Source organism: Mixophyes fleayi, chromosome 1 (genome assembly GCF_038048845.1).
Source record: "Mixophyes fleayi isolate aMixFle1 chromosome 1, aMixFle1.hap1, whole genome shotgun sequence".
Classification (NCBI taxonomy): Eukaryota; Metazoa; Chordata; class Amphibia; order Anura; family Limnodynastidae; genus Mixophyes; species Mixophyes fleayi.
Genome location: NC_134402.1, coordinates 316,011,383 through 316,031,289, shown reverse-complemented (window position 1 = coordinate 316,031,289; position 19,907 = coordinate 316,011,383). Strand labels below are relative to the sequence as shown.

The window sequence follows — 19,907 nt, the reverse complement described above, 5'->3', positions numbered from 1 at the left end:
CTCCCCACTGTAATGCTCTCACAATATTAATGGCGTTAACAGAAATGGCATATCCTCAGGAGAGTCCAAGCAGGATAAGCCATGTTGCAATGACATCCCTTTGTTTTTCAAACAGGTTGTCAGGGGTATGCCTCTTAGTGTAACCGGTGATACATAAATGTAGGATACCACTTTGTATTTGCAACAGGATAAGGGGGATATTTGTGTAGCTGACGACGACGCTAATGAGGATGTTGATGACGATGATGTTGTTTGTGTAAGTCCTGCACCAGTGGAAGCAAATTATTTTGGGACACAGACAGCATCTTCTACATGTCACTGTCATTTTGTAAAAAGCTCTGTACCGCCAAGTTGCTTGTGTGAGCAAAACTGGGAATGTGATGGAATTATCCCCACTGTAATGCTCTCACAATTATTCTTCTTTTAGCTAGATTTCAGCACCTGCAATCTACACTTTCATCATATTCACCCTCATCATTGTGTACATCTTACTCAAACAATACTAATTCATCCCCGCTGGAATCCACCATCACAGAAGTCTGTGTACTTTGATGTAATTGCCAATAATGGCCTTCCTCATGGAATTTGTAGTTCATTTTATGGCAGAGCTGTCACGATTTTTGGGAAATTCTTTTAGAGCAGAGCAAATGTCAAAATGTTGTGCTAACTCATCTGCATCACCACTGGGTTCCTTGGGAAAGCTAAGTTTTTTCCTAGAACCAGTTGCCAAAGAAACTGAAGGAGGAGACGTCATTACAAGATGTTGATAGCTCTTTGATCCTCGTGAAGTGAATTAAGTACTTAATCTACAATTACAATATAGTTAGCGGATTTGTTTAGTTTAATTTCCTCCTTCAATTTCTCTAGCTGCTTCTCAAAAAGTATAATTAAGGCAATCACTTGACTCAAGCTAACAGTGTCTGCACTCTCTTCACAGGTGACTACTTCGCTGGACTAAAGTACATTCCCCCTCAAATTCTAGTCTTCTTGCAGCTGCTGCATTCTCCTACATGTTGTTGCACAATCCCGAAAATGACCCTACATTTTGCAGGACACAGACAGCATCTCCTGCATGTCATTGCCATTTTTTAAAAAGTTCTGTAACACCAAGTTGATTGCGTGAGCAAAACAGGAAATGGGATGAAATTCCTTCCGCTGTAATGCTCTAACAATATTGGTGGCATTATCAAAAGTCACATTTCCTCAGGAGAGTCGAAGCAGGATAAGCCATGTTGCAATGACATGCCTTAGTTTTTAAAACAGGTTGTCAGCGGTATTACCTCTGACCTGCGCCTTGTCTCGTGTCTGATAACCACCTCTCACTCCCGCCTTCAATACTTCTCCCGTGCTGCTCCACACTTATGGAATTCCCTACCACGCTCAATCCAACTTTCCCACAGCCTTCAAATCTTTAGATGCTCTTTGAAACCCATCTCTTTTTTAGAGGTGACCTTATCCTCGATAACACTATTGACACTAATAATAATATATATGATAACAATAATATTCCTCTTAGTGAAGCAGATGATACACAGAGTAGACTGCCTCAGAAAAAAGTGAGTACTTGGGTACATGCTCTTGCTGTTCCTGCTGGTGAAGATGAATCACTGACCCAGTGGGCTGCCACAGTCATATAATCTTTAGTTTGCCCAGTAACGCTTGCCCCCATATCTGTGGTTAAGTGTACAGTGAGTAGATTGGCATTTTGTAGCCCAATAATTACATTTTTACTTTTTTTTCCCCCTACATTATTATTAACCTCTATACTCATTTTAACTTCTGGCAGAGGTGAGGAATAGCTTTTCTATTAAAATGGTGTCGTGATGGAATGTGGTAACGGGGACACAAGACCTCGAAAAATTGTCTAACACCAGATGCCATAATAGTGGATATTGTACGCAGATCTAATACTAGCATAGTCCCCATGGCGTCTGTGATCCACTTTGCGACTGGGTGACAGCTTTCTTACTTTCTTCCTCTAGCAAATTGTTGTAAACTACTAGCAGTCTTATTCTGGGTTGAAGATCCACCTCCAGCAACAACAGCAGCAGCAGGACTAACACTCAATAATTCTTCAGAGGAATCATGGTTAGTGGAGGAGTCATCTAGCCTTAGCAAATCGGATGCAGGACTAACTCCGATCGCTACTGAGGATATTGATGAGGAAGGTGTTGTGGGTGTAGATTGCAGGTGTCGGGATCTAGATGAGAGACGGGAGGTAGCTGATGCTGGACTGCTTGTTGCAATTTTTTTAACATAAGTTTCTGATTTTCCCAACAGCTTTCCATGAACTCGCTTTAAATGCCAGATGAGGATCCTAGATGGTTTAGGTCCCTACCTCTACTGAGTGTGGCTTTACAAACGCTACAAATGGCTAGACAACTGTTGTCAGGATTTGTGTAAAAATAATTGCAACCATAAGAGTTGGATTTTTGGTCTTATGCCCAGGCATGACAATGGCCTTTTTCTTATGACTGGCAAGAACTGCTGCAATCTTTGTTTGAAAGTGTATGAAAATAATATTGTGACCTGTGAGGTGGTCAAAATTGGCTGCAAATGACTTGAAATTAGTGTTATTGAGGTTAATAATAATGTAGGATCAAAAAAGGAGCAAAATTATTTGATTTTAGCATATTTTAGCATTTAAAAATACAGATCCAAAACCAAAACCAAAACACACGAGGGTGGTTTTGCCAAACCCAAACCCAAAACCAAAACACAAAGCTAATCCAGATCCAAAACCAAATCCACTTCACGGGGGTCAGTGAACATCTCTACCAAAACACGAACTAGATTCAGATCCAAAACCAAAACCAAAACACGGGGGTCAGTGAACATCTCTACTTATAAGTCACACTCAGTAAGGCCAAGGCCAATATCCGTCTGTGGCACAGAACACACAACATCTGATAATAAAACTGCCTGGGGCAAATAGACAAAGCTAGTTTTCATGTACAGAGAGCTACTACCTTCCCCATTACCATACAGAGATATAAAGACAGAAACACATGCTTCTATTAGTCTACATTAATAATTCACCCTTCCCATCTTTCTGCTTGATAGTCCTTACATATGCTTTTCTGTTATTAATCAGAATTTGCTATCAGTCTGTTTAAATGGAATTTGCACATGTACTAAAGAAAAAAAGAGGTTTATCTAGGTGGGGGGCACAATTATTTTGAAAATAAACTGTAAGGGCAAAATAATATTTTTTTGCAGCAGGATCCCTGGTCCTCATTCACAAAATTTTCTGTATGGCGTGACTAAAAAAAAGAAAGAACATTTAGGCAAACAGGTATATCTCAATTATACGGTCCTATAGTCTCTTGACGATAGGTGACATCAATAGTGAGAAGTAGCGGAGTTGACTAAGCCTCAATATCTGCTTTTTGAGGTGATCCTTTACATCAATATAAACACTGTAGAATTCAAGCAAATCAAAAGACAGTGCCATTTATTGAGGTGTTTTCATTAGAGATGTTCACTGACTCCCGTGTTCTGGTTTTGGTTTTGTTCTTGGATCTGGATTAACTTCGTGTTTTGGTTTTGGTTTTGGCAAAACTGCCCTTGCGTGTTCAGGTTTTGGTTTTGGATCTCGATTTTTTTCTAAAATCCATATTTTTTTTGCTAAAATCACATATTTTTGCTTTTTTCCCCCCTACATTATTATTAACCTCAATAACACTCATTTCAAGTCATTTGCAGCCAATTTTGACCACCTCACAGGTCACAATATTATTTTCATACACTTTCAAGCAAAGACTGTAGCGACCTGGCTCGATGCTAAGCGACAGAGCAATGACTCAAACACACGGCAGTTCATAGCACATCTAGGAAACATTGCCACACAGCAGTGGCAGAAAAGAAAAGTGGTGCAAGATGGAGTTGTCCTTCGATCATGAAATCCGTTATGGTTCAATTGATCGCTCCACCCATTCTTTTGATAACTGTGGTAATTCTACAGCTAATATATGGTGACAAGCACTGTCCCCCCTCCCCCGGCCCACCGAACCCTCCCAAACTTTGGGGTTCCGAGTACCGAGCCAATTTGGCTCTGTACTCTCGCGCCTATTCGGATTCCAAAATGAGGCAAAACGTCATTGTGACGTTGTCGGATCTAGGATCTCGCGAGTTTTGGAATCAATAAATACCCGCCTCCACGGCGATCTAGCTCCATTTGAGAAAGGGACAGAGAAGGGTTGGGTCAAAGTATACAGCAGGCAAAGTGATAGAGTAGAAATAGGATGGTGGGTATTTTTCTGAATTTGCTCTACAAAGTGTTTGGGGTCTCATATACCCCCTTATAAAAAAGCTGTATTTTTTGAGTGCTGAAATCCTAATAGCACTTTATTTATTTGAATTTGCACTACAAAGTGTTTGGGGTCTCATATACCCCCTGATAAAAAAAAAGCTGTATTTTCTGAGTGCTGAAATCCTAATATAGCACTGTATTTTTCTGAATTTGCACTACAAAGTGTTTGGGGTCTCATATACCTCCTTATAAAAAAGCTGTATTTTCTGCAAAGGATGGAGGAGGATTATTTTCAAAAGTTAATTGATATTGAAATGTCAGACAGTCCTTTTCCATACTGGGAGGACAAACAAGCCATTTGGAAACCCATGTACAAACTTGCTTTGCAATACATAAGCTGCCCACCCTCCAGAGTGTACTCAGAAAGAGTTTTCAGCACAGCCGGGAACCTTGTCAGTGATCAACGTAGGAGGTTACTTCCTAAAAATGTGGAAAAGATGATGTTCATCAAAAGGAACTGCATCTTCCACGAGGAAGGCCATTACCGGCAAATACATCCAAGAACTGACACTTCTCTAATGGCGGATTCCAGCGGAGATGAATTAATAGTCTGTGATGATGATGTACACACTGGTGAGGATGATGCTGAAGATGATGATAGTGTAGAATTAGTTTCACTGCACTGTTGGTCTAATATGCCTTTAGGGCATTCATAGCTGGTTTAGTGGGGGCCCAAACAAACCAAGCACTTCAGTCACAAAAGTGACATCCCTTGCCACTGAAGTGCCTGGTTTGTTAAAGTGTGCATGTCCTTTGTAAGATCCAACATAGGGGTGGGTGGGAGGGCCCATGGACAATTCCATCTTGCACCATTAATCTTTCCTGGCACTGTTGTGTGTTTCTGCCATTACTTTCACAAGCCCATTGTTAGCTTATTTAGGGAGGGCCTAGCAGTGATTAAACTGTATTTTTCTGAATTTGCACTAATAAGTGTAGGGTCTAATATATACACCCTTATAGAAGAGCTGCTTTGGTCATTTTTATTAATCTACAAGTCTTTGCAGGCTTTTTTTCTTAATTTGCACTAATAAGTGTAGGATCTAATATACACACAAAGATTGCAGGCAAATTCAACTGTGTTACATTGAATAAACAGACACATAGGGGGCGGAGGAGAAGAGAGAGACAGAAATTTAATAATTTTCTTCTTACTCAGGACTGTCAATGGTGTTATAGTCTCTTAGTAGGCTGTGGATCAGCCTGCGACAGTCCTGGTTGGTCATCTTCTCCCTTTTCAAGATGAGGCGATCTCTGGCAAGCCAAATAGCGTCCTTAAAGCAGTTCATTAGGCTCCAGGCTTCCTGGATTGCCCCAATGATGTGGGTCCCAGGAAATAATCCATAAAATACCAAATGGTATGAAAGGCAAGTTCTGGGCACACTGTCCTTATATTCATGTTCCAAGGCATCCAACAGTGCCTGTGCAGTGGGGAAGTCCCAAAAAATACGCTCTGCTGTTTCTCTTCTGGTGATGCAGAAGGGGCAGTGGACATATCGGCACAGGTTCCAGGAGTGCATGAATGTCCTGAGGGGCAGACATCCCTGAATAGCCATCCATGCAATGTCTTTGTGTCTAGTAGTTAGCCTCTTAGAGGCCACATTCTCCCACACGTATTTTGGTGTGTTTGTAATCAGCACTTTACATGAAAGGTACCTAACTAGATTATAATTTTGTGGGAATTGGGGCTGATTCGAAGCTCACTGATGAATTGGCTTTTTGCTGTAAATTTCAATGGCTCTTTTTAGTGCATTTTCTGGCACCCTGGATTGGTGTGTGTCTGATAAAAGCATGCATCCCATTAATAATAATGTAGGTACAAAATAATAACTAAATTATGTGATTTCAGCCCAAAAAATTGAATTTTTTTTAAAAAAATGGCTAAAGAAACCAAAACCAAAACACGCAAGGTGTCACTCACCGGACTGTGAGTGCTTCTTCCCGTATGTTTAGGAACCGTGGCCGTCCTCCATCCTGAGGGTCTGCGCATGCGCAGCCCTTTCAAACCCTTCAGTACCTGTTCCTTTAACTTAATTGGATGATCAGGCAACACTCCCTATATTAAGCACCTGTGGTCATTACCACGTTGCCTGATCTTGGAGTCTCATTCCCCATGAGCCTCTGAAGGTGTTCCTGTGTTTCCTCGTGTATTCAGCGCTGCTGATTCCTGTGGTTTCCAGACCACTTCTACTCCTGTGATTTCCAGACCACTTCAACCCTCCTGTGTTTCATCGTGACTGTTAGCTGATTCCTATCCGCTCCCTCCGTGCACTACAGTCTTCAAACCACTTCAACTCTGCTGTGTTTCATCGTGACTGTTAGCTGATTCCTATCCGCTGCCTCCGTGCACTACAGTCTTCAATCTACTTCAACTCTCCTGTGTTTCATCGTGACTGTTTGGCTGATTCCTATCTGCTGCCTCCGTGCGCTTCAGTCTTCAGCTCATCTCATCTCTCCCGTGTTTCCTCGAGACTGCTACAATTAATTCCTATCCGCTGCTCTCCGTGCTCAACAGTTCCAGCTCAGCTCTGCTCTCCCGTGTTTCATCGTGGCTGCACCTGCTGGTTGCTATCCACTACCTCCGTGTACCTGCAGAGTCCTGCTGACTGCTACTCCTCAGTTCTACTCGTGTCTACAACAGCTGATCCGCTCTCCGTGCTTCTCAGTGTTCCTGCTGGTCTCTACTCGCCAGTCTGCATCGGATCTGCGCCTCACTGCTTTCATCTCGTCTAGACCATCGCTACTCTTCAGGGTCCTCCAGGAGTCCAGTTCTACATACTACTGCTTCCTGAGTATTTGTTCCCCTGTTGGTCTACCTACCTGTGCACTGCACCTACTTGATTACCGCTTCACCCTCCAGGGACTTCGCATCCTGCCGGCCTCCAGCCGTTCAGGTATCTCTGCACTCCTGTCTGACAGCCTGCTCCTGAACCACGGTATGCATACTTCTCATTGACTGTGCTGGTGTATTGCATATCTTGCTGGACTGAGTTTGTTTTCCTCTGGAGTTTACTATCCGCTGAGTCTATTGCCATCATTGACTGTGTTATCTTTTGCCCGGATTGTTTCAGTGACTTTCTATTATTGCAGTGCTGTTCAGTCATTATTATATTGTGCAAGCTATTGTGGATCAAGTTCAAGGTGCCCGTGTATCCTCTGTATTGCAGTTTCTCCCCGTGCTCCTCCTCACATATATATTCAGTGGTACAACTTGCTAGAGGCAGACCACTGATCCCTGTTTCCCGTGTCACCTGTTCCAGTATCCTCTCACATAGCAGTGGTACAACTTGCTAACGCAGACCACTGACTCCCCGGATACCTCCACTTGGATTCCATTCCTTCACCCAGACAGCGGTACAACTTGCTATCCGCAGACCGCTGACTCTCATCACCTCCTCGTTTCTGTTGGACATTCCTCCTCACTATAGCAGTGGTACAACTTGCTACCGCAGACCACTGACTACCCTCACGTGTCCTTTGTCCATACAGTTCCTCGTGTATTACTACATCCATATTACCAGTGCTGCTAGTCATAGACTTTCCTGAGCATCTCTATCATCTGCTATCTCCTGTTCCGTGATCACCCTGCTACCAGAGTACCATATTACCATCTATACTGCTCTGGTAAGCCTATCACCTGGTGATCCCTGGGTAAAGACTCCTAGTGCCCGTGACAGTAAGATCAGGCCATGACAGACCCAGATACGGAACCTACAGCCAAAGAGATGCTGCAGCATCTGGTCACCCGTGTGGAGCAACAGGATGCTCGCCAACAGCTGTTACTTCAATGCTACCAGTCGTTAGCCTCCCAAGGACCATCTGGACCGCCTGTTACAGCTAATGTTGAAGCTCCTGTGCTTTCCTCCGTTTCCCCAGTGCCATCCCAGGTGTCTACAGCTCCCACGCTTCACCTGCCTACTCCGTCAAAGTACAATGGAGACCCCAAAACTTGTAGGGGTTTTCTCAACCAATGCTCAGTTCATTTTGAGCTCCAACCTCAAAATTTTTCTACCCATCGTTCCAGAGTGGCCTATCTTATCTCATTGTTTTCTGGACAAGCCCTGGCTTGGGCCTCCCCTCTGTGGGAGAGAAACGATCCTGTATTACAAGATAGTGCCAAATTCATTTCTATGTTCCGAAGTGTGTTCGATGAACCAGGTCGTGTGACCTCCGCTGCTTCCAGCATTCTTCGTTTACGTCAAGGTTCTCATACAGTAGGCCAGTACGTCATTGTCACGGGCACTAGGAGTCTTTACCCAGGGATCACCAGGTGGTAGGCTTACCAGAGCAATGTAGATGGTAATAGTGTACTCTGGTAGCTGGGTGATCACGGAACAGAAGATGGTGGATGATGAGATGCTCAGGAAAGTCTATGACTAGCAACACTGGTAATATGGAGGTAGTAGTACACGAGGAACTGTATGGACAAGGACACGTGAAGGTAGTCAGTGGTCTGCGATAGCAAGTTGTACCACTGCTATAGTGAGGAGGGATGTCCAAAAGAAACGAGGAGGTGAGAGAGTCAGCGGTCTGCGGATAGCAAGTTGTACCGCTGTCTGAGTGAAGGAATGGAATCCAAGTGGAGGTATCCGGGGAGTCAGTGGTCTGCGATAGCAAGTTGTACCACTGCTGTGTGAGAGGATACTGGAACAGGTGATACTGGAGACAGGGATCAGTGGTCTGCTACTAGCAAGTTGTACCACTGAATATATATGTGAGGAGGTGCACGGGGAGAGGCTGCAACACAGGATATACACAGGCACCTTATACACAATCCACAGTAACATGCACAATATATATAAATGACTGAACAGCTCTGCAAATATAGAAAGTCTCTTGAAGTAGTCCAGCACACGTTAACACAGTCAATGATGGCAATAGACTCAGCGGCTAGCAGGCTCCAGAGGAGAACCAACACAGTCCAGCAAGATATGCAATACACCAGCACAGTCAATGAGAAGTATGCATACCGTGGTTCAGAAGCAGGCAGTCAGATAGGAGTGCAGCGATACCTGAGCGGCAGGAGGCCGGCTGGATGAGAAGTCCCTGGATAGATGAGGCAGCGGTCTAGTAGGTGCAGCGCACAGGTAAGTAGACCAACAGGGACACGAATCCACAGGAATCAGTAACACGTGGAACTGGACTCATGGAGGACCCAGGAGAATGGAGATGATCCAGCAGAGGAGTAGTTGATGAGATACGAATCCAATGCTGACAGGAGGGTAGAGACCAGCGGGACACGTGAAGGCGTGGAGAGCGGATCAGCAGTAGATGGACGATAGCGCGGTCAGCAGCAGCAGGGCTCTGCGAGTACACGGAGGTAACCAGTAGCAACCAATAGGTATCAGTAGCGATGGAACACGGGAGAGCAGAGTAGACCAGGAGCTGTTGATCACGGAGAGTAGCGGATGGCAATGAGAGCAGCAGTCTCGAGGAAACACAGGAGAGCTGAGAAGAGACTGCAGTGCACAGGCCAGCGAATAGGAATCAGCTAACTGTCGCGATGATGAACACAGGCGAGTTGCAAGCTGGAGGCTGTAGTGCACAGAAGCAGCGGATAGGAATCAGCTAACAGTCACGATGAGGCACAGGTGAGTGGATGTGAAGTAAAGGCTGGAGTGCACGGAGGCAGCGGATAGGAACCAGCAAACAGTCACAATGAAATATAATAGCGTTGATGTGGTTTAGAGAACTGTAGTGCACGGAGGCAGCGGATAGGACTCAGCAAACAGTCACGATGATACAGTTGATGGTAGAAGTGGTATGGGAACCACAGTAGTAGAAGTGGTTTGGAAACCACAGCGGTAGAAGTGGTTTGGAAACCACAGGAATCAGCAGCGCTGAATACACGAGGAATACAGGAACACCTTCAGAGACTCATGGGGAATGAGACTCCAAGATCAGGCAACGTGGTGTTGACCACAGGTGCTTAATATAGGGAGGTTGCCTGATCTGCCAATTGAGTTAAAGGGACCTACACTGAAGTATAGGAAAGAGCTGCGCATGCGCAGACCCTCAGGATGGAGGACGGCCACGGTTCCTAAATGTCCGGGAAGAGGCACTCACAGTACGGTGAGTGACAGTCATTCAATTTAGGATATTAGCCTTTGAACTTCAGTGGAACACTGAAGCATTAATTGCCGCCTTCTGGCAGGGGCTCTCCGATAAAATTAAAGATGCACTGACTACCCAAGAGCTTCCTACGTCACTAGAAGATTTGATCTCTCTTTGCCATCGTGTAGACATGAGGTTTCGTGAAAGAGAATCTGAGAAAACAACTTCAGTTAAAGCACCTCTTCGCTCAACCCCTCAGTTTCGTCCAGCTTCACCTTCCGTGATTCCCATGGAGATAGGACGTTCTAAATTATCTTTAGAAGAGAGGAAACGAAGAGTAAAGAATAGACTTTGTATCTATTGTGCTGATTCCACACATATGCTCAGTTCTTGCCCTAAGAAATCGGGAAATGCCAGGCCCTAACTAGTTCTGGAGAGGTGAAGTTAGGGTCCCTGGAGTCCTCTCCATCTTCTATGAAATTAAAAGTCTGCGCTTTTGATGTTACGATTTCCTTTGCTACCAAATCCTTTGAGTCTCAAGCACTGATTGATTCTGGAGCAGCAGGAAATTTCATTTCTAAATCCCTAGTGAATCAATGGTCCCTACCAGTGATTACTTTGAAAACACCGATTACTGTGACTGCTATAGATGGATCACGTCTCATCAATGGTCTCATCACTCAGAGTACGTCTCCAGTAACACTTCAGATTGGTGTGCTACACCATGAAGAGATTTCGTTTTTAATTCTTCCAGTTACGACAAGTCCGATTGTCTTAGGCCTTCCATGGCTTCAATGTCATTCTCCCCAGATTGACTGGCGAACTCCTCAAGTTACGTCTTGGGGAGCTGAATGTCATCATCGTTGTCTTTCTCAAGTCATTCCTCTTAAAGTACAGCAATCTTCCATCTCATCTTCCTCACCGGGACTCCCTCCTCAGTATGCTTCATTTGCCGATGTTTTTGATAAAGCTCAGTCTGAACGTCTTCCTCCTCATCGTTCTTGGGATTGTCCGATCGATCTTTTACCTGGCAAGACTCCTCCTAGGGGTCGGGTCTATCCACTTTCGTTACCTGAAACTCAAGCTACATCTGAGTACATCCAGGAGAACCTCCATTGAGGGTTTATTCGACCTTCCACCTCTCCCGCTGGAGCCGGGTTCTTCTTCGTAAAAAAGAAGGATGGATCACTACGCCCCTGCATAGATTTTCGTGGACTCAATGCCATTACTATTAAGAATCGGTATCCCATTCCGTTGATCACTGAGTTATTTGATCGCATCAAGGGAGCTCGGATCTTTACCAAGTTGGATCTTCGTGGTGCCTATAATTTAATTAGAATCCGTCCCGGCGACGAATGGAAGACAGCGTTCAACACCAGAGATGGGCATTATGAATATCTAGTAATGCCTTTCGGGTTGTGCAATGCCCCCGCTGTTTTCCAAGGCTTCGTTAATGAGATCTTTCGGGACTTATTATATGTATGTGTCGTTGTCTACCTGGACGACATATTGATCTTTTCACAGGACCTGCCTTCTCATCACCAACATGTGGCAGAGGTCCTTTCCAGTCTCCGGAAAAATTCATTATTCTGCAAACTAGAAAAATGTTCATTCGAGTTGCCCCAGATTCCATTTTTGGGGTATATTGTTTCCGGAGTTGGCCTGAAGATGGATCCAGAAAAGGTGAATGCTGTATTACATTGGCCCCAGCCAACTACTCTTCGTGCTATCCAGCGTTTTTTAGGTTTCGCCAATTACTATAGACGCTTCATTCAAGACTTCTCGTCCATTGCATCTCCTATTGTGGCCCTGACTCGTAAAGGGGCCAATACTAAGCAATGGTCATCCGAGGCCCTCCAAGCCTTTCAAATTCTTAAAGAGTCCTTCTCTTCTGCTCCCATTCTTCGACAGCCTGATGTGACACTTCCCTTCTTCCTAGAAGTAGATGCCTCTAATGTGGGCTTAGGAGCCATTCTCTCCCAACGCTCGGAGCAACAAAAATTTCATCCTTGTGCCTTTTACTCTAGGGGTCTCCTGCCTGCAGAGAAAAATTACACGATCGGGGACAAGGAGTTGCTGGCTATCAAAGTTGCATTAGAGGAGTGGAGATACTTATTGGAAGGAGCTCGTCACACGGTGACGATTTTCACGGATCATAAGAACCTGTCATACCTACAGTCTGCCCAATGCTTGAATCCTCGTCAAGCAAGATGGTCTCTTTTCTTTTCCCGTTTCGAATTAATCATAACCTTCAAACCAGCTGCCAAGAACAAGAAAGCTGACGCTCTATCTCGAGCTTTTGTGACGTCCTCTGACGTTGAAGAGGTTTCCAACCATTCTATACTAGACCCCAAATGTATCTCGCTGGCTGCGTCTTCCACCAAAGTGCTACCATTTGGGAAGACCCTCGTGCCTCCTACTCTTAGGAGGAAAATCCTTTCGTGGTTCCATTCTTCTCGTTTTTCTGGACATGCTGGTGAACGCAAGACCTTTGAGATCCTCTCTCGAAGTTACTGGTGGCCCTCGATGAGGAGAGACGTCAAAGAGTTTGTTGCTTCTTGTGAATTATGTTCTCAGTTTAAATCCTCCCGCAGAACTCCAGCGGGGTTGCTGCAACCACTACCCATTCCGTCCAAGCCCTGGACCCATATTAGTATGGACTTTGTTACTGATCTGCCATCCAGTAAAAATTGTAATACTATTTGGGTAGTGGTAGACAGATTTTCGAAGATGGCTCATTTTGTCCCTTTGTCTGGTTTGCCTTCCTCGTCTACTCTGGCTGAACATTTCGTTAAAGAAATCTTTCGTATCCATGGATGTCCGTCTGAGATTGTGTCAGATAGAGGAGTACAATTCGTTTCCAGATTCTGGCGGGCCCTTTGTAAAACCTTGGGCATACGATTAGCACTCTCATCTTCTTACCATCCGCAATCAAACGGACAAACTGAACGGGTCAATCAAGATCTCGAGACCTTTATAAGGATGTTCTCATCAGCCAATCAAGACAACTGGGTAGAATTGCTTCCTTGGGCTGAATTCGCCCATAACAACATGTACCATGAGTCATCGTCCAAAACTCCATTCTTTGTGGTTTACGGTCACCATCCGTCTTTTCCGGAATTTCCTGCCCTCCCTCCCACCCAAGTTCCTGCTGTAGAGACTGTTTGTCAGACCTTCAAAAATATCTGGTCTCAGGTTAAAACCTGTTTAAAGAAGACTTCTGCCAAATTTAAGTCTTTCGCAGATAAGAAGAGGCGGGCTATTCCACCACTAAAAATTGGAGATCGTGTCTGGTTATCTACCAAAAATATTCGTTTGAAGGTCCCATCTATGAAATTCGCTCCTCGTTTTATTGGTCCATATAGGATCATTCAAGTGATAAATCCAGTTTGTGTCAAACTTCTACTTCCTAAGAATCTTCGTATTTCCAATGCCTTCCATGTGTCCTTGCTCAAACCTCTCATCATCAACCGTTTCTCGACTCCTCCTTCAGCACCTCAGCCAGTTCAAGTTCATCAGGAGGAGGATTTCGAGATTACTCATGTACTGGACGCAAAAATTTCGCGAGGAGTTCTCCGTTTCCTCGTTCATTGGAAGGGCTTTGGTCCTGAGGAGCGTTCATGGATCAAAGCTGAAGATCTCAACGCCCCAGCTCTTCTTAAGAAGTTTTATTCCAAAAATCCGGACAAGCCCGGTTCCAGGCGTTCTGTGCCCTCCTTTAAAAGGGGGGGTACTGTCACTCACCGGACTGTGAGTGCTTCTTCCCGTATGTTTAGGAACCGTGGCCGTCCTCCATCCTGAGGGTCTGCGCATGTGCAGCCCTTTCAAACCCTTCAGTACCTGTTCCTTTAACTTAATTGGCTGATCAGGCAACACTCCCTATATTAAGCACCTGTGGTCATTACCACGTTGCCTGATCTTGGAGTCTCATTCCCCATGAGCCTCTGAAGGTGTTCCTGTGTTTCCTCGTGTATTCAGCGCTGCTGATTCCTGTGGTTTCCAGACCACTTCTACTCCTGTGGTTTCCAGACCACTTCAACCCTCCTGTGTTTCATCGTGACTGTTAGCTGATTCCTATCCACTGCCTCCGTGCACTACAGTCTTCAAACCACTTCAACTCTGCTGTGTTTCATCGTGACTGTTAGCTGATTCCTATCCGCTGCCTCCGTGCACTACAGTCTTCAATCTACTTCAACTCTCCTGTGTTTCATCGTGACTGTTTGGCTGATTCCTATCTGCTGCCTCCGTGCGCTTCAGTCTTCAGCTCATCTCATCTCTCCCGTGTTTCCTCGAGACTGCTACAATTAATTCCTATCCGCTGCTCTCCGTGCTCAACAGTTCCAGCTCAGCTCTGCTCTCCCGTGTTTCATCGTGGCTGCACCTGCTGGTTGCTATCCGCTACCTCCGTGTACCTGCAGAGTCCTGCTGACTGCTACTCCTCAGTTCTACTCGTGTCTACAACAGCTGATCCGCTCTCCGTGCTTCTCAGTGTTCCTGCTGGTCTCTACTCGCCAGTCTGCATCGGATCTGCGCCTCACTGCTTTCATCTCGTCTAGACCATCGCTACTCTTCAGGGTCCTCCAGGAGTCCAGTTCTACATACTACTGCTTCCTGAGTATTGGTTCCCCTGCTGGTCTACCTACCTGTGCACTGCACCTACTTGATTACCGCTTCACCCTCCAGGGACTTCGCATCCTGCCGGCCTCCAGCCGTTCAGGTATCTCTGCACTCCTGTCTGACAGCCTGCTCCTGAACCACGGTATGCATACTTCTCATTGACTGTGCTGGTGTATTGCATATCTTGCTGGACTGAGTTTGTTTTCCTCTGGAGTTTACTATCCGCTGAGTCTATTGCCATCATTGACTGTGTTATCTTTTGCCCGGATTGTTTCAGTGACTTTCTATTATTGCAGTGCTGTTCAGTCATTATTATATTGTGCAAGCTATTGTGGATCAAGTTCAAAGTGCCCGTGTATCCTCTGTATTGCAGTTTCTCCCCGTGCTCCTCCTCACATATATATTCAGTGGTACAACTTGCTAGAGGCAGACCACTGATCCCTGTTTCCCGTGTCACCTGTTCCAGTATCCTCTCACATAGCAGTGGTACAACTTGCTAACGCAGACCACTGACTCCCCGGATACCTCCACTTGGATTCCATTCCTTCACCCAGACAGCGGTACAACTTGCTATCCGCAGACCGCTGACTCTCATCACCTCCTCGTTTCTGTTGGACATTCCTCCTCACTATAGCAGTGGTACAACTTGCTACCGCAGACCACTGACTACCCTCACGTGTCCTTTGTCCATATAGTTCCTCGTGTATTACTACATCCATATTACCAGTGCTGCTAGTCATAGACTTTCCTGAGCATCTCTATCATCTGCTATCTCCTGTTCCGTGATCACCCTGCTACCAGAGTACCATATTACCATCTATACTGCTCTGGTAAGCCTATCACCTGGTGATCCCTGGGTAAAGACTCCTAGTGCCCGTGACACAAGGGCAGTTTTGGCAAAACCAAAACCCGAAGTTAATCCAGATCCAAAACCAAAACCAAAACACGGGCATCTCTACTTTTATCAGACGCAGACCAATCCAGGGTGCCAGACAATGCACTAAAAAGAGCCATTGTAATTCACAGCAAAAAAGTAAGCTCATCACTAAGCTTCGAATCAGCCCCCATTCCCAAAATATTATAATATAGTTAGGTATCTTTGACATAAAGTGCAGATTACAAAAACTTTCTGCAATACTGATGAAACAGCAGCAAAGTGGAAGGTAATACATATACATGTCTATTTAGACATCAATGGTTACATTACTGTGGTTTTACAAACACTACAAATTGCTAGACAACTGTTGTCAGGATTTGGGTAAAAATAATTACACACATAAGAGGTGGATTTTTTTGTATTATGCCCAGGCATGGCAATGGCATTCTTCTTATCACATACAAGAACTGCTTTCACTGGAGTAGAACTTACACAAACAACATCATCCTCATCAACATCCTCATTAGCGCCCTCGTCAGCTACACAAATATCCTCCTCATCCTGTTGCAATTCCAAAGTGGCATCCTCAATTTGTGTATCACTGGCTACACTTGGGCACACATCTGCAGAAATGCTGAAAGGGGTCTTCTTTATGGGTACACTATCAGACAGGTCAGGATTACACATAGCACTCGTGGATAGACTCTACTCAGGGATTTGTGTCATTTCTGAATCTGAACATACATTTTCCTCTAATGCCTTACTGCTTTCTTCCAGATCGGCTTTTACACAAAAAAGTATTTGAACACCACTTTTGGAGTCCGAATGACAAGTTCTTGCTTGGTCACAACTGACCTTACAAGAAGATGCCTCAGTAACAGTTGCAAAAATTGCACTCATAGAGAAAGGCGAAGGCAATTTTATTTTTTTCTGCAGATAACTTCGCCTGGATTACAGGTCTTTTTTTCTTGACCAAGGTAAAAGGTGTTTTTTTACATTTTTGTTTCCCTGACTTAAAAACACTATGCACTTTAACATAGGCTTTACCAGATGACATAGAGGGATTACTATCATCATGACTGGTGCCATCAGCTGATTGGTGCTCCTGGTCTTCTGCGTACTGCTGTGAATCCATTTTGATAACACAGTACAATTTGACTGCAGATTTAGAAGACCAAGCCTGCCAGACCTATTTTCTCTATTTCAGCAATGACAATAAGCAATGGAGCTCTCCTCTTTGTATATTACCTATATAACACAGTACAATGTGACTGCAGATTTAGAAGATCAACCCTGCCAGCCCTATTATTTCTATTTCAGCAATAACAATTAGCAATGGATAAATTGAGCTCTCCTGAATGTCACTGGTGACTTTGAAAAACACTGCTACCCCTCCTCTTTCTTTTCTACATATGACGCTGCCCAACTGCACTAGAGACTGCCAAGACCTGTGCTACCCCTTCTGTGTTCCTCTGTGAAATGGTGCTGGATCGTCGTGGAGGGCGGTACTTATAGAATCCAAAACTCGCGATATCCGAAATCCGACAACGTAACAATGATATTTTGCCTCGATTTCAATTCCGAGGTCACGCAAAAGTACCGAACTGGCTTGCTTTGGTACTCAGAGCTGCTAAGTTCGGGTGTGTTCGGTTCTCGGGAACCGAGCCTGAGCATCTCTAGTTTTCATGAATATTGAAATACACTACAAAATACCAAAACAAATTAAAAATAATCTAAACAGCTTGTCCTAGCCAAGGTTCATTGGTCTTTGGTTTTTCTACCATTGCATACATTATGTGACACTGTTCTGTGTGTTAAGCAATAATGTTTTATATTACCATTTATAAATATAAATCAAATGGTTTTGATAAAAATGGTCATGAAACTATTTCCCATTAACAGTGATTTAGCAAATTTAGATTCCAAAAAAATAAAAGACATACAATTTGGAAGGCCTGAGAAAACTTTTCAAATGTGAGCATTGCAGGCATCTACTGACTATTTTTTACTAGATCAGTTCCTGAAGACAAGTTTACAGATGGCTTCCGTCACTTCCTTGTTCCTTAGGCAGTAGATGATGGGATTGAGAAACGGTGTCACCACTGTGTAGACAACAGACACCAGTTTGTTATAATAAACAGACTGAGCCCTACTCGGCCTAGCATACATGAAAAGTGTGGTTGAATAGAGTATGACCACAACAACCAAATGAGAGGCACATGTAGAAAAAGCCTTTTAACGCCCACTGGAATGGGGAATTTTAAGGATGGTATTCAAAATACACATATACGACAAACATGTAAGCGACAGCGGGACTAAGAGGATAGCCAGTGCAAGGATAAAGTCTACAACTTCAGTTACCTTCGTGCCTGCGCAGGCAAGATTAAGCATGGGGGACACATCACAATAAAAGTGATTTATAAGGTTTGAATGACAAAAAGTGAGCCGAGAGATGTAATAAATCTTTATAAATGATATAGTGAAGCCAGTGAGCCAGGTGCAAAATGCCAATATGAAGCAAAAACGCTGGTTCATTATAGTGACATAATTTAAGGGATTGCATATAGCTACATATCGATCAAATGCCATAACAGTTAATAACACACACTTAGTACAGCCCAAGAAAAGGAAGAAGTAAAGCTGTGTCATGCAGCCAGTAAGTGAAATCCCCCTGTTATTTGTCAGAAATATGGAAAGTAATTTGGGAACTGTAACTGTTACATACCAGGTCTCCAGGAAAGACAAGTGCCCCAGAAAGAAGTACATCGGTTTGTGGAGCTTTGAGCTATTCCAGATGATGATGATAATAATAAGGTTTTGCACAATGGTAAAAATATACATGAAGAGAAAACTGAAGAATAAGAGGATCTGAATAGGATGAGAAGTGGGAAATCCTATAATAATAAAACTGCTGATGATTTTTGTGAGGTTTTCTTTTACTTCCATCACTCAAGACCTATCCTGGTCCATACTCATGTGAATTTTCATACTGAAGTGACAATATAAACAAACAACAACAGAAAGAAAGATAAGGTCATACACTATTGGATCTCATTGTTTTTTTTGTCTCTTATTGTTGTAGTCATTACATTCATAAAATAGAAACAAAACATAGTACAGTATATATATTTTCAGACTAGTGCTAATAAAAGATAAAAAGGAAAAAAGGTAATTAAATGTAAATCATTAATACTCAACTGTGAATGTGTTATCTTTTTAAACCAAAACACCACTGTATACCATATCAAAATGATTGGGCAAATTCACTGCTTCTTTAATTCAGCTTAACCAGCACTGCAGTCATGGTTGATTGGCTAATTAAACCCTATGAATGAGTGTTCAGAGTAAGGACCGGATGGAAATATCTAACTCACGTATAAGAAATCTGCAATGTACTGTGATCACAGTGGACACCATCAGCAAGTCAATTGATCTTGGCCCAAAAAATTTAATCCGAAGACTATGCAAACTCATCTTGCGTAGAAGATTTCTCAATGGCATGCCATGGATGTACGTTAGGACTCTCTTATATACCCCACAGTATAGTATAATGTTTCTATAAGATTAGGACTGTGGTTGATATGTAAAAAAAAATGCAAATGTGTGTGTGTGTGTTTGTGTGTGTGTGTGTACTTGCATTCATATGCTTGTGGGGACACCAACACTGTGGGGGCCTGAGTCGTAGTGGGGATGAAAATTGAGGACCCCACAAAGCTTCTCAAGGCTAACCAATGCAGGGGACCTTGCTGATATGCTCAGCATAAAAGTCTGGTATGTCCCCTCGAGTCACATTTGTCGGAACAAAGGTGTGCATGTGTCCAATGTGGAGGGGAGAAAGTGTGTGCATCCCACCGCTAGAGGCCAGTATTCTGTCCAAATGTATAGCAGGTGCAGGAAAAGGAAATGACTGCATCCTGCTGGCGCTTTGTACACCAAATGGGTAAAGACACAATCAAATCTGTCTGCTGCTGAAGGTAAAGCGGGGAAAGTGAAGCATGACAGAGCCCACTGGTAGCTCCGACTATAGTCCAGAGAGCATGAGTATGCCCC

The 19,907-nt window shown here is 44.0% G+C and overlaps 1 pseudogene; it reads right to left on the bottom strand.

Annotated features, from left to right (window-relative positions):
* Positions 1–17,870: 17,870 nt before the first annotated feature.
* Positions 17,871–18,803, bottom strand: LOC142151665 (olfactory receptor 6B9-like; annotated as a pseudogene).
* Positions 18,804–19,907: the final 1,104 nt, after the last annotated feature.